Below are 18,649 nucleotides of genomic sequence, written 5' to 3'. Positions count from 1 at the left end.
CGGCAGCAAGGCCTCACACTTGAGAACACAGAGATGTCAGGCATTTTTTTTCCTCTTGATGAATGAATTAAACAATGAATCAATTACAGAAATTGCAGCCAGGGTGCGTGATTGATCACCTGATTGCATCACTGTTTTCCAAGCTCTAGCATGCCAAAACACAAGAACTAGGAAATGTTATCTGCAGCACACTGACTGGGATTTGCCAGAATTGGTTACAGGAAGTTAACACCAGTGTGTACTGCCCTTATCAGATGTGACCACTGCAGTTCCTTGATGCAGCTGCAGCATGAGGAGGTTTTGAGCTGCTGCCTCTGTCAGCTCCATCCAGAGACGCAACAGCCGGCTTCTCCTGGGAGGTCAGCCTGGGAGGTTTCCCTTTGGCAGCAGGTTCATGAGAGGAAGTGGGGATGAGAGACAGTCTGTGTTTTTTTGTTTTGTTTAGTTTTTTTCCCTCATACTACACATGGCAACTAAATCTTCACAATCACTGAGAGCGTGCTCAAGAGTTGAGAGTTTAACACAATAAACCCTTGAGTGTTCAAGCACTGACACAATCCAGCACGTCCGGATTGTTTGAGATAATATCTACCAGCCCTGGGGTCTCAGTCTGTGGCTTGGTCAGCAGTGAATCATTGCCATTAGCTCAAAGAAGCTCATTAATCACATAAATTAGTCTTGTGAAAGGTCATGCCATTCAAGCGGACAGAGTTGACCACAGGTGAGTGAAAACAAAACCTCAGACAGGTCGCTATTCATTCAAATGTACAGCATGGGACGAAGAGGGCAGGCATCTTAGGGGAAATAACAGAAATCTAAACTGATTGCATACAATGACTGCTGTGGTCTCAGCTTCAGGCTGATGGATTGGTTGATTTTCACCCGAACAAATTTTCATTGGATAACTTATATTTAACTCTGACTCAAAACCACAAACTGCATATAAAACACTGGCATAGCCTCTGTGATGTTACCTACTTGGGGATTTCTTAACTTCCGTGAAACCAGGTATGAGTGAGGAGAGGATCCTTTTTAACTCCCTACCTCCTATGTCTGTGATGTTCCATCAGGGCAAGCTAGGCAAGCACTGCTTGCCTAGTCAAATCTAAAACACAGACATTAATTAAAATAAACCAGAGTGAAAGCAAGCAAACTGTTATGAAGCTTCTTGCCCATTTGTGTCCATCCTTAGATCAATTACAAGCTACACTTTGTGGAAACACAACTAGTGTGAGGAGTTTGAAAAAGTTTTTAATAACTTCTAATAAAGTGTAATAAAATACTTAAATAAATTGATATTGATAGTTAATCACCACTAAGCACTAATTAGCAGATAAGTGCATTGTGCTTTTGCAGACTTAGTTTAGGGATGCAGCTTGATAACAATGTTAGCTAGCATTACCTGATGACTTATCAGTCCTGTCTTTTCATTTACATGTGATCACTTCTGGGTGAAAAACCACCATGATGGTCAGAACAGTAACTTTGGATTGGGCTGCATTTTGAAGCATCAAAGGGTGAAGTCACATTAGTCCCGTAGTCAACAACAGACTGTATATATTAGTTAAGTAGCAGAGCAATTTTTACTGGCTAAACTTTGTTGAAGGTCAAAACCATTCTGTTAGAAATTAATTGTGGGATTTGTTTATCGAAATCTGCAAACCACTCAGTGGTTGGAGTTGAAAAATGTCCCGTCTGTGGCTGTAGGGTCAGTAGCTCTGATACCAAAAACATCTGGAAGTGATGTAATGCTGCTGCCTCCTCACACTCAGCATCACATTACAGACACAAAGATGTCCTGGAAGCTTGACCAACTTCACACAACACAGTGTTTTTGGGTTTTTTTTGTCTGTGTAACCCTTAAAAGTTGCGTGATTAATACCACTCTGCTTTTAAGCCAAACCATGAAATTTACAAGACAGGCAGCGAAGCGGCACCCTTCTAATCTTCCACTTGAGTCTTTGGGTTCATCAATCATACAGAGAACAGTTTAAAGAAGCTTCAACCAGAATATTTGTTTTGTTTTTCTTGTTTTTTTCTGGGTGAAAATATGGCCAAAATCATGAGTAGATTATACAGAGTTCGAGAATAATTTTCTATCCATCAAATAACTGAATGGACTAACTGGTTGCAGCACACGCAGGAGAGTCAGCAAAGCAGGAAATCTGCCATAAAGTCTTTTTAAAGTATTAAAATGGTAATCGGCCTGTATTTGTATAGCACTTTACTATGGACTATGGACCCCAAAGCGCTTTACACATCCAGTCATCCACCCATTCACACACTGGTGATGGCAAGTTACATTGTAGCCACAGCTGCCCTGGGGCGCGCTGACAGAGGCAAGGCTGCCGAACACTGGCGCCACCAGGCCCTCAGACCACCACCAGTAGGCAACGGGTGAAGTGACTTGCTCAAGGACACAACAACCGAGACTGTCTAAGCCAGGGCTCGAACCGGCAACCTTCCGATTACAAGGCGAACTCCCAACTCTTGAGCCACGATTGCCCCGACCATGAAATTTACAAGACAGGTAGCAAAGCGGCACCCTTCTAATCTTCCACTTGAGCATTTTTTATTAACCCAAAAATAGAAATACAATACATGTTTGGAGTCAGGGCTGGGGTCCATGTATTCATATTTGTTGATTACAAGTGTTAAACCATCACCACCTCTACAACCTTAAGTAAGTGGATTATAAAATTGAGTCTTGATTTCCATCCCATTTGGATCTCTGCACATCACGTGGATCTTCTTCTCTCACAGATTTTTTGCTTGTTCATCATTTTCTACTTTGATTTTTACATTATGGTTAGCTGGAGGTAAAAAAAATCTACTAGGTTAGGTTTGTTCATAGGGAGCCATTTCAAGGAATACCTTTCAGTACTCACTAGGAAATATTTGTGTCAAGGTCCTGGGTCTTTTGACCCAGCGTTTTGAATTTTAGTTTATGGTTTATGTTTAAGCCCTTCAGGTTTTCTAAGTTCATTTGTTATCATGCCTAGGTTGTTATAGTTCTTTGTCTTTAGATTCCCCTTGTGTCTTCCAAGCCTGTTAAGTCTCCCTTGCCCTTCATGTGTTTCATGTCTGTGTCTTACGTTGTCAAGTTCAGGTTGTCATGTCTGCGTCTTATATTTCCTGTTTTATTTTGAAGAGGTCTTGTGTTCCTGTGTTCATCGTGTTTAGTTTTACTCTTCCACTGTGACGTGTTATGTTCATGTGTGTCAGCTGTTCCCCCATGTGTTCCCACTTATCTCATTAGCCTCCTGTGTGTATTTAGTCTGTGCCTTCTCATTCAATCTTTGTCGGATCGTCTGCGTTTTCCCTTGCCATGTCCTGCTTTCAGGGTTTCCGCATCACATTGCCATGTTTAGAGATCATGTATCACTGACACTTGTGAGACACAAAAACATTAGCGTCCGCTGTTCACTGTGTGGGAAGAAAACCCCTAAACTTCCGAGCAAGCACCGACAGTACGCTACCATGGGAATGTGAAACTCCGAGATCCTTCCACTGACCGCTATGACACACCTGCACCAGGGCAAACCTCTGCCTGCCCCACTCCTGCTATACAGGTGAAAATAGAGCAACAGGACTGCTGATTCTTTGATTTTATTTATTTTCTGCTGTGTTTTACATGCATTTATTTGAAAGAGTGAGTGTAAACACAAAAAACTTTTTTATTGTATATCCTGGAATATGCAGAAAATAGGTTTAAATGTTAAACAAATTTCTTCCAGTCAGAGAATGTTGCATATAATTTAATGTTTGCTTCATGCGTAAAGTTAAAAGATTAAAACTAACAAAACTAGTTTCAAAAAGAGACATTTTCATTTGATTACATTTTATGTGATGGATTATGCAGAAAAAATAGAATTGGGCTGAAAGATCTGTTGCTTTATTACCTATTCAGGTTGTAAATAAATTTTTTTAAAAAGTAACTAAGTAACTTATTAATTTTGAAAATAAGTAATCAGTAAAGTAATGGTATTACTTTTTGGGGGAAAGTAATCAGTAATTAGTTACTGATTACTTTTTTCAAGTAACTTGACCAACACTGGTGGCTACATTGCCCTTCCTGTCGCCCAGCAAGTTTGTTATTTAAGTTCAGTTGATTCACATTCCAAAAGAGAAGTTTCTCCACATGAAATTTGTCACTGTTGTTCATGCCAGTTTACAGATTTAAATGTAACATACAAAGTCGTACATGAAGACAAACGACTCACAAGAATAAAGACAAACTCTCTGGTGACGTCCTGTGGTGTCTGACAAAAGGAGGTTTGCAGCAGATCTTCTGGGTAATGTGGGTTGGGCTTGTTCCAGTGCATCCTGCATCTGCTTGATCAAATCTTGGGAGGCTCAAAGCCTTTGTGGTGTGGTGGAAGTGGATTGTTCCACTGTAGGAGATCGTTGCAGTGGTTGGTGTGCTTGCTCTGCAAAAGCGTTTACGTGGGTGGCATTTGACAACGTAACCTCCAGATGAATGCCAGGAGTCAAGGTTTCCCCAGCTAAATGGTGCATTGTAACAGGGTCCTTAAAAGCTGTGGTGGATCAGTGTACACAACAAAAAAGCTAAGCATTAAGGGGAAAAAAGGCTGAGAAAATGTAACTTTTAAAATCGTAGGAGTTTGTCATATACTTTTATTTTACAGTACATTATAAATTTACTGTCTGTCTGCATATATACTTGCTTTTTCACTTTCTCCTTTTTACAAATTGCTTCCTCTTCAGTTTTTTGTCTCTGAGGAAGCAGCTGAACTACAGTGGGGCAAAAAAGTATTTAGTCAGCCACCGATTGTGCAAGTTCCCCCACTTAAAATGATGACAGAGGTCAGTAATTTGCACCAGAGGTACACTTCAACTGTGAGAGACAGAATGTGAAAAAAAAATCCATGAATCCACATGGTAGGATTTGTAAAGAATTTATTCGTAAATTAGGGTGGAAAATAAGTATTTGGTCACCTCAAATAAGGAAAATCTCTGGCTCTCACAGACCTGTAACGTCTTCTGTAAGAAGCTTTTCTGTCCCCCACTCGTTACCTGTATGAATGGCACCTGTTTGAACTCATCATCTGTATAAAAGACACCTGTCCACAGCCTCAAACAGTCAGATTCCAAACTCCGCCATGGCCAAGACCAAAGAGCTTTCAAAGAACACCAGGAAAAGTATTGTAGACCTGCACCAGACTGGGAAGAGTGAATCTACAATATGCAAGCAGCTTGGTGTGAAAAAATCAACTGTGGGAGCAATCATCAGAAAATGGAAGACATACAAGACCACTGATAATCTCCCTCGATCTGGGGCTCCACGCAAGATCTCATCCCGTGGGGTCAAAATGATCATGAGAACGGTGAGCAAAGATCCCAGAACCACACGGGGGGACCTGGTGAATGACCTGCAGAGAGCTGGGACCAAAGTAACAAAGGTCACCATCAGTAACACACTACAACGGCAGGGAATCAAATCCCGCAGTGCCAGACGTGTTCCGCTGCTGAAGCCAGTGCATGTCCAGGCCCGTCTGAAGTTTGCCAGAGAGCACATGGATGATACAGCAGAGGATTGGGAGAATGTCATGTGGTCAGATGAAACCAAAGTAGAACTTTTTGGTATAAACTCAACTCGTCGTGTTTGGAGGAAGAAGAATACTGAGTTGCATCCCAAGAACACCATACCTACTGTGAAGCATGGGGGTGGAAACATCATGCTATGGGGCTGTTTTTCTGCCAAGGGGACAGGACGACTGATCCGTGTTAAGGACAGAATGAATGGGGCCATGTATCGTGAGATTTTGAGCCAAAACCTCCTTCCATCAGTGAGAACTTTGAAGATGAAACGAGGCTGGGTCTTCCAACATGACAATGATCCAAAACACACCGCCCGGGCAACAAAGGAGTGGCTCCGTAAGAAGCATTTGAAAGTCCTGGAGTGGCCTAGCCAGTCTCCAGACCTCAACCCCATAGAAAATCTGTGGCGGGAGTTGAAAGTCCGTGTTGCTCGGCGACAGCCCCAAAACATCACTGCTCTCGAGAAGATCTGCATGGAGGAATGGGCCAAAATACCAGCTACTGTGTGTGCAAACCTGGTAAAGACCTATAGTAAACGTTTGACCTCTGTTATTGCCAACAAAGGTTATGTTACAAAGTATTGAGTTGTATTTTTGTTATTGACCAAATACTTATTTTCCACCCTGATTTACGAATAAATTCTTTACAAATCCTACCATGTGGATTCATGGATTTTTTTTTTTCACATTCTGTCTTTCACAGTTGAAGTGTACCTCTGGTGCAAATTACTGACCTCTGTCATCATTTTAAGTGGGGGAACTTGCACAATCGGTGGCTGACTAAATACTTTTTTGCCCCACTGTATATTGAACTCACAATGGTGACTTGGCCAGTAAGAGCTACCTCTTAAATAAGTACAAGGTGATCGTCCAGCAGTATTAACAAGTGAGGAGGACAGACTGCTATCCGGTCGTTAAGTCTGACGTCACTAGCCGTGTCTGGGTCTAAACTCCGCGGCAGGTCCATATATCAAACGATCACTATGGCATTACTGAGAGTTGAAAAACTGTCTAGTCTTTCATCTTTAATAAAATGATCAGCGTTCTGCTCTACCAGGTGTAACAATTGAGTTTAACATCCAGGCATCCATGAAAACAGAATTTATGACATTTAACGGAGTTAGAAGTTAGCAGGAAGTTAGCTCGCTAGCTTCTATCTAAATACAATATAGCATGTCCTGACTGCGGGGTTTTGGAAACAAATTCAAACGTACAGCTCTGTTATCACTTCCAACATAAATGAAGACAGAAAACTAAACAGCAGTGATGTTTGTAGGGTTACTGAAGTTTGGCTAGCTGGTATATAATGATGTGCTACGTGACCGCTAGCGACACAGCTATCTTAGCCTAATAGAAACAAGCTAACTTTTTTTCCACTCGATAAAAGTTAACGTGAGTGTTCTCGGTGGTCAGGAACAAATGTAATCGCATGGCAGGATGCTGTAAAAGGACCAAACTTCAGCCAGGAGAACAACTGAGATAATCCATCCACAATACGAGGTTAGTCATTCATATACTGCTGCATGGGCTGGGCTGTAGTTACATACTAAGGTTTTAAAAACTGAGCTTAAATAAATGATTAGCGGTAATAAAGGCCGAGGGAGGTCAACAGTGATCACTGACTGTTTTAGGAGCTTTTTGAGATTAAATAGAAGAAAATACAAAACATTAAACATGTTAACAACACAAAAGCCATATTAAACGCAGACTACTTTAGGCCCGGAAGTAAGAATCGTCAGATCATCACTTAACGACCGGATAGGGTTATGTGAAACAGCAGCCACCTGTGGCTAGGGACAAACGTGTATTTGTTAGACAGTTGGCTAGTTGGTGGAGGTTGCTGGACTTGCAAGGCAAAATTGGTTATAATGCTGCACTTGTGATTAGGGATGGGTATCGTTTAGGTTTTATCCGATACCAGTGCCAAATCTGTACTTTTGAAACGGTGCCAGTGCTTAAACAGTGCTCGAACCGGTGCTTAAAGAATGGAGAACACAAACTTTGTCCAAAAATCTCTTGTGTTTTTATTTTTAGCAGTCTCTTTTTTTTCTGCAAATTGTCCAGCCCCACACATGTGGCGATCCGCGCTAACTTGCCAATGGAGATTTACCACACCCACAGTAGATGTGCTCGGTGTGAGGTCTTGCAGCAAGCTATCAAATACGGTGCATTTCTCGGCTTTTAAAAAACGCTATGCGTCACCAGGTGTTTCATGAGATTTGAGGTGTTACCTCCTTTGCACAGTATCACCTTAACCTCTTAAGCCCCAAAGGGGTTACTGAGCTTCCTGCTCGAAAATGCAATGCCCAAATTTAATTGATTATTTCTCTGCAATTACAAACTCTGTTCTTACAATCTTGGTATCAAAATAAAGCTAACACTTGTGAAATTTCATCAGAGGTGTAAATATTGAAGCAGATATTATTACTGTGTCAAAGTTACTGAGATTGGAACACAGAAAAAGTAAGTAGATTTTATCCTTGCCTATTTTTTTTTCAACCCTTTTAAAAATATGCCTCAGTTCACATTTAATTACAGATATTCAGTAACGTCATCTATGCAAAGATTTGTTTGTAAAGTGAAACAGTGAAAAATTACAGCACTGTCAATACATGAATATCCAGACGTACAAAAATGTTCAATTTTGGCACACAATTGGACACCATGCCAGTTGAATTGTTTAGGTATTTAAGAGCAAAAATTAATTAATTTTATTAACATGCCTAAAAATGCTTTTTTTTTTTTTTTCTTTTTTTTTTAAATACATTTTTGAAGAATTAACCACACATTTACATGGTAATGGGCCTTTTCTGCCGTGCGCATGGAGTGTTTAATTGGCCTCTGGCCCTTTAAACTCTGAGGGGCTGTAACTTCGGTTTCTTTTGGTCAATTTGCATGATTGATACCTCCTTTTTAATCGTTTGAGCCAATAGAATCACAGTAACGATGCCACGTTCATGTTACTTCAACCAATCAGACGTTCCAAGGCCAAAACCCACGTGGGCCCAAATTTACTGCATGTGACATCTGTCCAGTCACGTGTCTATAGGTGGGTCAAAAATGGAGGTTTTTGACGGAAAACGGATCTGATGCGGCTAGGTAGGCGTGGTAACTGCTGATAATCACGTGGCTACCGGCGAAAATAATAGAGGAAATCTGGACAGTGAGCCAATTTCTGTCTTGGCGCATTTGCGCCGCTATGTGTTTTTGTGGTCTTCTTTTGCAGCTCATTCAGTGAGTTTGGTCAACGTGTGGTGAAACTTGGTGTTTGGAATTGGTGATAGGCTGGTTATCTTCCAGAGCTATCTTTAGCCAGTTACATGAAGTCTGGAGAATTTCTGGTTCGGCTTTGTTTGTTTAGCGGACTTGTGCGCATTTACGTAACTGCTCGTTTAATCATGGCTTGTTTTCGTTGAGTTTGGTGGTTATAGAAATGGTTTACCTGACATTTTAACTGAGATTCAGAAGTTTCTGTGGATACCACACATGTCTGGACTTATATTTCTCACCCTGTGTTATAACCGATTAAACGTGATCATCTCCTTTTTGTCCCCAGTACCAGGGGCCTGGTGCTTAAAGCACTTGTTGCAGGCTGCTAAGTTTGCATCTTTTGCTGTGAAGTACAGTCTGACTTTTGACGGCTTTGCCTTGGGCATTTTTAATCTGTAGCTCTGCTCTACATGAACGTACGTACATGGACCCGGCTACTATCCTTGGAAAGGTAAAATGATTGGCTAGAATCCAAAGTGTATGACATCTCAGGGGGGAAAAGCACCGAAATGTGCGCTGCTTTTTGGTCTGGTTACTACCGTTTATGTCAGAACCGGTGCCATAATGGTACCGGTACCGATCCCTACTTGTGATTGCTTTAGTTGCTAGCAGATTTTTTGCATGGCTCCCTGGCCTGGCAAATTGCCCTCATCCCTAAGAGGGTGACCATCCAGGAAAAAGGGAAAGGAAGGTGGAGCAAAGGAAAGGGAACAGCTGGGCGTGGAGTTAGTCATTCATATAAGTGTTTGGGACAATGCATAATACAAAGACTTTTGTGGAGCTAAAAGTTCATGTTTATTTGTGGTTGCTGGGCAAGGGGTCCAGTGGTGGAGGAACAATAAAATTTGGTATGAAAGTATTAAAATCAAACAATTACACTGGACATTTTGCTAAAATGTTTGGATTATACAATGTTGTGATTCCCAGATGTCCAGAGTTAAATGTTTATAATTTGTAACTTTAACGCCTTTGTTGGTAGTAAAAATGGATTTATACTGACTTTTATGATTAGTAGGTGATCTGGAGTTTGTCCTGTTTGTTAGAAGCTCCAAGCTGTTTTCTACTTTGTAAGGATTTAAACACATTTGTGTGAAATTACACTTCCAAAGGTGACTTCATTACAGCAGGAGCAGTCGATCTGCCAGTCGCACTTTATGGAAAGAAGACGTAAAACTTTGACTGAAACTCCAAAAAACCATAATGTCATCACTTTAACCAGATTTTATTGGCGAATAAAACTCCCAAGTGTTTACCTGCAGTGTGTCAGGTCTGTTTACGGTCTGTGTGCTGTGATCTGCCAGGAATGCGAGGCGTCTGTCAGCCTCTCCTCAGATTATGACAGGAGGCCATAAATGATAATGGACAAAAATATACAGCCATTAAACCTCTGCCTGTTTGTTTAATATGAGCATTTATTGGAGCTGCAGTGTTAATCCTATATGAGCAGTAAACTAAAACTCATAAACACAAGAGCAGGAAGAGAAGCCAGGCTCTGACCTTGAATACCCTGAAGCCTGGTGATGGTTCTGCAGAAGGACGAAACACTGGGGCAGAGGGAGAAACTGTTTACGTCCATGATGGTTTATGTGCTTAATGTCATGACGGATGAACATCTTATGTCTGTAGGAAAAGGCACAATAGGTTTATGCATAAGCCGCCAGGCCCTAACAACTGCAGTGGATTTTCAATGAAACGACTAAGACCTAAGTGTATTACCGAGTTTTGGCTTTAGTTCAAGGTCCAGAACAGAAAAGTTCAAGACTCTTCATTTGAAATGGTGGGACTGTTTTGAGAGAAAATGATCATGAATACATTTAACAACGCTATCTTTTTAGCCATTTTTAACTAAAAATTAGACATGGTGCTGATTCCTTTTTGAAACATTTACATCTTTGTATTTTGGTGAAGAGAGACACACCTGGACTGTACCCTCATATCAGTCAGTTGAAAATGTTGTGCCGAGGCAGGTTGGCGTCTAGTCTGCCCCTGACATGGGTTAATGTTATGGCAAAGGGGCTGAAGTACCTGGAAAGTGACTGTTGGAAAAAGATATCCAAACAGTTTGGCCTTCCCCAGGTTTACGATGACTGACTGCTCCTGTGGCCGATCGAACCACTGCTCCTGGTGGTGGAAGATGATGGAATAGGCAAAGGGGGAAGGTATGTAAGAAGGCAGCAAGGTCAAGAGAGGCAGAGCTAGTGTCAATGTGGAGGAAGTCCAATGGATGACCCAAGTCCAGATGGAAGATTAAACATAACCATATGGAGCGTGCACCACATCCATACATCTTCTAACTCTCCTGCTCAGAGCCTCATAGTCTACATCCTTGCCAAAGTTGACTCTAGCATCTGCATTTCCTCCTTCATTGGGTCACCCTTACAATCCTCAGGTTGCAAGCGTCTTTACCTTGGAGAATGTATGTGCACAGACAAAGAAATTAATTTGTCTCCTTTTCTCATTCTACAAATGTGAGGTTACTTCTAATGCTAACATAGCAGTTGTGCTCATCATCTGTTTAGAAATCTGTCAATTGGTGACGATCTAGTCGCCATAGAAATGTGATTTGCACATGGAAAACTGGTTTGCTTTATCTCAATCTTCTACCCAGTGATATATTTCACAAAGACATAGCAATGCTATATTTGGTGTCCGTTTCTGAAGAGTTGGCAATTCAAATGACAGGGAAACTGCTGTTGGCTAGATGAGTGAAACGACTCTTCTCCTGCAATAATACCCTTTGATGCGTTCCCAGATTTTGTTTCTCCACATTTCTACAGTCACAACTGATCTTTCTCAGCTTTTCAACATCCTGTGCCTAGATGCAAATCCATCTCCATCAGTCATTCATCCCTTTTCAACTCTAATCCTGTCTTAACTCACCTCCTTGTATCCAATTTACTTCCACATGACACTAAGAGAAAAGGTTTAACGTCTTCTCTTAGATTCCTATAATTTCACATGGAGAACGCCTCTTCCTGACTCTTGGTTGGCATGTCACTTCATCCCATCCAAATTTCTACAGTCCTGTGCAATTCCAGTTTCTATAATGCCAAATAGATGGCATAGTAAAAATATATATAGTCTGAAGCCTTTCTTGCATTGTAGTTTGTTACATCTTGGTCTGAACTGTATTCTTAGCAATCAAAGGTTTCTGTATTTCTTAACCTCAGGAAAGTTACCATCTTCTCCCTTTATCCCCATGTCAGAATCCTGGTCTACTCAGTACTTCAGTTGAATGTTTGTCAGGTACCGTCTTGGCCCTAAATTATATTCAGGCCACTTTTTTAGAATAGGCACTGCTACTTCAGCAGCCATGTAGTGCATTTCCTTTTCAACAACTACACTCATAAAAATAACTCTTTAAATGAACATAAAAAAATCATGGAAAGAATTTCCACGTGATTAAATTGCTTTATTTTAGCATTATGCAATTCTGTTACTCCAACTTAATGCACTCAAGTTGGACCAACTTAATTAAAGATTGATGAATCAACGTATTTACTGCATTTTGATCCAATATATTTTAATAGTGTTGATCCAACTTAAAGAGTTTTGTTCCAACTCAATTCAGTAGGTTTTCTTCAACTAATTTACTAAATTTGGTCCCAGCTTAAGTTAATTGAGTTGAACCAACTCATACAAATTAAGTTATTCCAACACAAGTCTTTAATGCTAATAGAAAGCAATTTAATCATGTGGAAATTCTTTCCATGATTATTTTAAGTTAATTTAAAGAGTAATTTTTTGGAGCATTTAACAAAGTCTAGAGTCTGGTTAACATACATTTCACTATTACATCTAAAAGGTAAATAAAAATTTGTCATACACATCTTTTTGTTTTCTCCAATTTATTGAATTTATAGCAAATTTCACATAATGTATAAAGAATACATGAAATGCAAGTACAAGTTACATAACAGAAAAAAAAAGTAGTGGACAAAGTGGAAAGTTAACCTGTTAAAACAATTTTTTAACAACAATGAATGGCTGAATCAGGTGATTTTCCGATGACCAATACAACTACTTTGAAGGTCAACAGATGCACTTTCAAAAAAGAAAATATCTGCAATTATTTTAGGTTCATGGTCCAGATACATGGTGTAGCTGTTGTAATGGAAACATTTCTCAACGAGAAAATAGTGTTTTGAGAACCTGTACTTTGTGTGCTGTTGGATAGTTCATGTGCATCTAATTCCATATGTCTGTCCAGGTTCTCAGTCATCCAATTCCAATTCTAATTCCATAAGAATCTTCTGCAGGACCTCAAAGGTGTACCTGAGTTCCAGAGGGTAGCTCAGGTTCAGTGAATAGACCAGACCAAGCAACATTGTCACTGCAAAAACTACATTGCCCAATTCACCCATCACTTCCACCCCCTCTAGAACAATCACAACATCCTTAGGGTCATCGCCAGGCTCCGCACCCTCTGACCGAATGACACAGATTCCAAAGACTGTCTCTGCTATGGCAGTGGCCATGCTTTTTATCAACTTCCTGTGACAATAAAACAAACAAAAAAAAAGACAATGATTTCGCACTAATGTCCATTGCAAACAGTTTTAAAAGTAAATATCTGTTTTACATTAACTCATTCACTGCCAGCCATTGGCAGTGAATGAGTTAAACCCATTGACTCATTCACTGCAATTGACGGCTATAGACGTCAATGGCAGAGAATGAGTTAATGTAAAATACCTAAAAGTTTTATTCATTCAAGCCTTATAATAATGTAAATGTAATCAAAAAAGACTGCCTGATATTTTTCCTGACTCAAGAGAAGTTCATTCAATACCTCAACAATGTCCTGTCTTTCAAAATCTTGAGTTGTGATAGGGGTGACTGTGGCACAGGAGGTAGAGCAAGTTGTCTACTGGTTTAATCCCTGGCTTCTCTAATCCGATACTAAAACTATCAGTGGGTAACATACTGAACCCCAAGTTGCTCCTGATACATCCATTGAAGTGTAAATGTTACATAAAAATCTTGTATGAATGTGTGTATGAATGAGGTTATTATAATGATATTATAATAATGATAGTATAAAACACTCAAGAATGGTGTGTGTAGTATCCAGTGAGAAACTTAAAGCTCTTACTTTTCCTATTTTAAAAGGTATTTTTTTACAGCCACCGGTAATTTATAGGAAAACCCCATCCCCTGAAACTTTTTGTATGTAGTTCAAGCTTATCTTTGATCATCTCCTTAGTTAAGGATACAGGCAAGTTAACATACCAGGTAATTCTTCACCAGCTTCTTAGGATCTTCATTCAGGTACACGCAAAGACCTTTGGCGATGTATTCTCTTCTGATTTCAACAGCATCAGTCTTTATACACAGAGGGGGGAAAAAACAAATATATACGGAAATCCATCTCAACGACCTAGCAGTGGGATTAAAGAACTTTTAGTTGAATTACCAGGAATTTGTGAGAAATACAGAGGCTATTGTTTTACAGTCTTAATCTTTTCAAATAGTATTTATGCATTTTAGACAAGTCTGTCATTTTAATATTGTTTTGTAATTTGTGTATTAATTTAATCATGCCATACCCCCAATTCAAGAAAGTTTAGATGATGTGTACATAAAATCAGAATGCAATGTTTTCTTGGTCTCAAAACTATATGTCACTTACAAATGAATATATTACATTTTTAACATGGGAATGTCATAATTTTTAAGAAAAATATTAGCTCACCATGAATTTGATGAACTGGCCTGCCAGCTCTCCAGACCTTTCACCACCTGATAAGATTAAACATTTATTATCTTTACAGGAGGGAACTGCAAGTCTCCAAGTTTATTAAGTAGAAAAATATTTAATTTCAAAAAAATTAAAAAACAGGAAAACATATCTGTTCATGTTTTGTCTTTCCTCCTCAGTGTACTAAAAACACATAAATTGTTAAATAAACCACTGTCCATCAGTTGCAACTTACAAACTTACAAATTTCAACAACCCACACGTAAAATGTAAATTTATCACAACAGTGTCTGTGGTAGAGCCAAACTAGCTTATGTGCAGAGGTTAAGTTATAAACAATATCTATATTTGGAGTAGCTAAGTCTTTCATATTAGGCTATCATGCTAGCATGACATTGTGCTATATTCTTGCACTAACGTGTTAGCTAGCTAGAGTGGCATAAACAAACAGATTTTTTTTTTAAAAAACAAATGTGAATAAATAGAACTGAAAAGAATCGACAAACTAATGATACCTTTGTGCAAAAAGTATTTTCATCAAGATGGATGAAGATAGATTCACTCTTACCTTTCCAAGATGACCGTGAAGCAAACCATGTGCTTTCCTGCCTCTTGTTGTTTAGAATCTCACGTGATCTTGTGATATCGCGAGTCTTTAAGGCAGCTAACCACTCTTGTTAGATTTTATCATGTCATATCAACAAGAATAAATTTAAGAAGCGCTAAGTTGATAAATTTCATGTAGATCTTATATGATTTTATTACGTTCACCTTAGAAACATAAATTCATTGTGTTCAAATTACATGTTAGAGTCTTGTAAATGCAATAACCACCAAATTTCACTTTTTTGATTGTAGGCTGCTGGTCATCTTCAGCCTCTTCATCATACATCAGACACCTCAGCTCAAAAATCCACAAACCTTAGTCACAGTAAGCTGACACACAGATGGTGCTGGCATCCATTTCTCTTCCATCTTTGTTCACATTTCTGCTTTTTCCCCCTCCCTTCCACTCCTATTTTCTCCCTCTAGGCTGAAGGCCAGAAAGTCTCTGCAGTAAGGGCTCTCTTGGCCTCAGATGGCCTTCCAGACTTATCACAGACTCATTTTCTGTGTACTTTGTTCTTTGGCTATCTGGACCCATTCATGTTGTGTGTATTCTTTACGTTTTGGCTAATGCTGCAGCTAAATTTAGATGTTTTCATATTCTAGAGTCAAACTTCCATGCCACAATGAAACTGCTTAATTTGATTTGGACGATCAAACCACCTCAACTGGCTTTTTTACATACCCTATTGGCTCACCATCATTGGGGGCATTGGGTTTGGGTGCAGTGTAAACATAAAAATAAAACAAAACATAACATAAAAAATAATCACAAAAAACTTTTTGTTGTTGTTTTTCAGCTTATCTGATGATTTCAAATTCAGTGTAGCTGTTGTTTTCTTTGTTGTTGTTTTTTCGTGGTTGTGCTTGCACAAACAGAAAATGGATGGATGTTCTTGTGCACATGATTTCCACATTTTTGTTCATCTCAGATCAGAGTTTACAGATAATTCTTCATGTTTTTAATGCTGTTCAAACTTAAGAGACGTGACATTTAACTGCTGTGTGTCCTGTTCTTTCAGAAGCAGAAACCTCATCCCATAGAACAGAGAATTTTATCACCAACTTCCTTTAGACCAGCGGTCTCCAGCCCCCAGGCCACGTGAGTTGTTTGGTACCGGGCCGTGAGAGTTGAGGCTCAGGTGTGAAATGTATGGTTTTCAGGGTTTTTAGCGGTTTTTAGCATTATTTTGTTATCGTTTTATCGTGAACTCTGTTTTCAATTCAAATTCAAATTTTATTTGTCACGTACACAGTCATACACAGTACGATATGTAGTGAAATGCTTGGACAACTGCTCGTGACCTTAAGAAAACAAAAAAGGAAAAGGCTATGAATAAGATAGGAAATAAATATGAAAAATTAAAAAGGGTAAATTTAACTAGGAAGGAATAACATATAAATTGAGGTTAAAAATGAAATAACTGTACAGCACAAATTAGAATGAAGGGTAAATTTAACTGGGAAAGAATAAGATAAAATATATAAATTAAAGTTGAAAATAAAGTAACTGTACAACAAAATACACAATATAGAACTATATAAGAATGTATGAAGAAATATAAATAAATATATACACAATAACAACAGCTGTACAAGTATTAACCGGAAATGAAGAATGTAGTGACCAGTGTTGTGCAATCCACATTATGTCTTGTGCAGTGCAAATATGCTTAAAGTGATTTAAGTGATGAAGTGAAAACAATGTCCAGAATGTCCAGTGTGTGTGTAAGAACTATATGTGTGGGTCAGTACTGTGTGGTGGTGTGATTGAGAAACCGTATCGCCTGCGGGAAGAAGCTCCTCCTCAGTCTCTCTGTGTTGGTCTTCAGGGAGCAGAATCACTTTCCTGACCTCAACAGAGAGAACAGTCTGTTGTTGGGATGGCTGAGGTCCTTCACGATCTTCCTGGCCTTGGTCCAGCACCGCCTGCTGTAGATTGAGTGCAGGTCAGGGAGCTCGGAGCGGATGGTGCGCTCAGCTGACCGCACAACCCTCTGTAGAGCTCGTCTGTCCTGCATGGTGCTGTTCCCGAACCAGGTTAAGATGTTTCCCGTCAGGATGGTGGCTTGTCTATGGTGCACGATTAAAAGTTCCTGAGCACCTTGGAGGGCAGTTGGAAGTCTCTCAAGCGTCTGAGGTGGTAGAGACGCTGACGGGCCTTTTTCACCACGGTGTTGATGTGACAGGACCATGACAGGTCCTGCGTGATGTGAACTCCGAGGTAGTTGAAGCTGTCCACTCTCTCCACTGGGCACTCGTTGATGACAGGGGTCTGGTAGTTCCTCTCCTGCTTAGTGCTGAAGTCCACTATCAGCTCCTTTGTCTTACTGACGTTTAGAAGGAGGTTGTTCCTCTGGCACCAGTTCTCCAGATTCCTAATCTCCTTCAGGTAGGCCGTCTCGTTGTTATCAGAGATCAGGCCCACCACGACGGTGTCGTCAGCAAACTTGATGATGGTGGTGGAGCTGGTAGTGGCCACACAGTCATATGTGTACAAAGAGTACAGCAGGGGGCTCAGAACACACCCCTGGGGGGCTCCAGTGCTGAGAGTGGTGGAGGCTGAGACATGTCCGCCCATCCTTACTGCCTATGGTCTGCCAGTTAGGAAGTTGGAGATCCACTGACACATAGATGAGCTGAGTCCCAGATGCTCCATCTTGGTGGTGAGTGTGGAGGGAATTATGGTATTAAATGCAGAGCTGTAGTCTATGAAGAGCATTTTAACATAATTCCCCCTTCTAGTGTCCAAGTGAGTGAGTGATGTGTGGAGGAGATGAGAGATGGCATCGTCTGTGGAACGATTTGGACGGTAAGCGAACTGTAGTGGGTCCAGTGTGTCTGGTAGTGAAGAAATGATGAAGTCTCTGACCAGGCGTTCAAAGCATTTCATCACTACTGAGGTGAGGGCTACAGGGCGATAGTCATTGAGAGAAGCAGGGTGGGGTTTCTTCGGGACAGGAACAATGATGGACTCTTTGAAGCATGTGGGGATCACCGACTGAGATAAAGAGATGTTGAATATCTCAGTGAACACAGGAGCTAGCTGGTATGCGCAGTCTCTGAGGATACGACCTGGGATGCCGTCTGGTCCTGCTGCTTTCCTGGTGTTCACTCTCTTGAAGGCTCTCCTTACTTCATGCTCGGAGATGACGAGCACGTTTCCGGTGCTCGCAGTATTTTCCTGTCTGCAGCCGTTAGCGCCGCTAGCACTAGCATTGTTGGAGTCCTTAGCTACAGCCTCGAAGCGAGCATAGAAAGTGTTCAGCTCATCTGCCAGAGTCACGGCCGCGTTCGTCATACCGGTTGTTGGTGCTTTATAGTCCGTTATTGTCCTTAGTCCCCGCCACAGGCTCCTAGAGTCACTCTGTTGGAGTTGTGACTCTAGTTTCCTCCCGTAGCGCTGCTTCACCTCTTTCACCGCCCTCTGCACGTTATATGATGTGGCTTTGTACGGGTCCATGTCCCCCGTCGTGAGTCCCATGTTGTAGGCAGCGGTGTGGGATCTCAG

At 40.5% G+C, this 18,649-nt stretch overlaps 1 long non-coding RNA gene across 1 annotated transcript; it reads right to left on the bottom strand.

The window, feature by feature from the left end:
- Window positions 1–14,167: 14,167 nt before the first annotated feature.
- On the bottom strand, window positions 14,168–15,390 carry LOC147313175 (uncharacterized). Its single transcript, XR_015125035.1, has 3 exons — window positions 15,101–15,390; window positions 14,527–14,573; window positions 14,168–14,211 (listed from the first exon to the last, which is right to left on the bottom strand). It is a non-coding gene; the product is annotated as an uncharacterized LOC147313175 (long non-coding RNA).
- Window positions 15,391–18,649: the final 3,259 nt, after the last annotated feature.

This window comes from Aulonocara sp. 'chitande type north' Nkhata Bay, linkage group LG15 (genome assembly GCF_057382095.1).
Source record: "Aulonocara sp. 'chitande type north' Nkhata Bay isolate Kocher_YH1m ecotype deep benthic linkage group LG15, A_spYH_male_GT1.1, whole genome shotgun sequence".
Lineage (NCBI taxonomy): Eukaryota > Metazoa > Chordata > Actinopteri > Cichliformes > Cichlidae > Aulonocara > Aulonocara sp. 'chitande type north' Nkhata Bay.
Note: the sequence above shows the minus strand (reverse complement) of the source record. Positions and strands in the feature narration are given on the sequence as shown.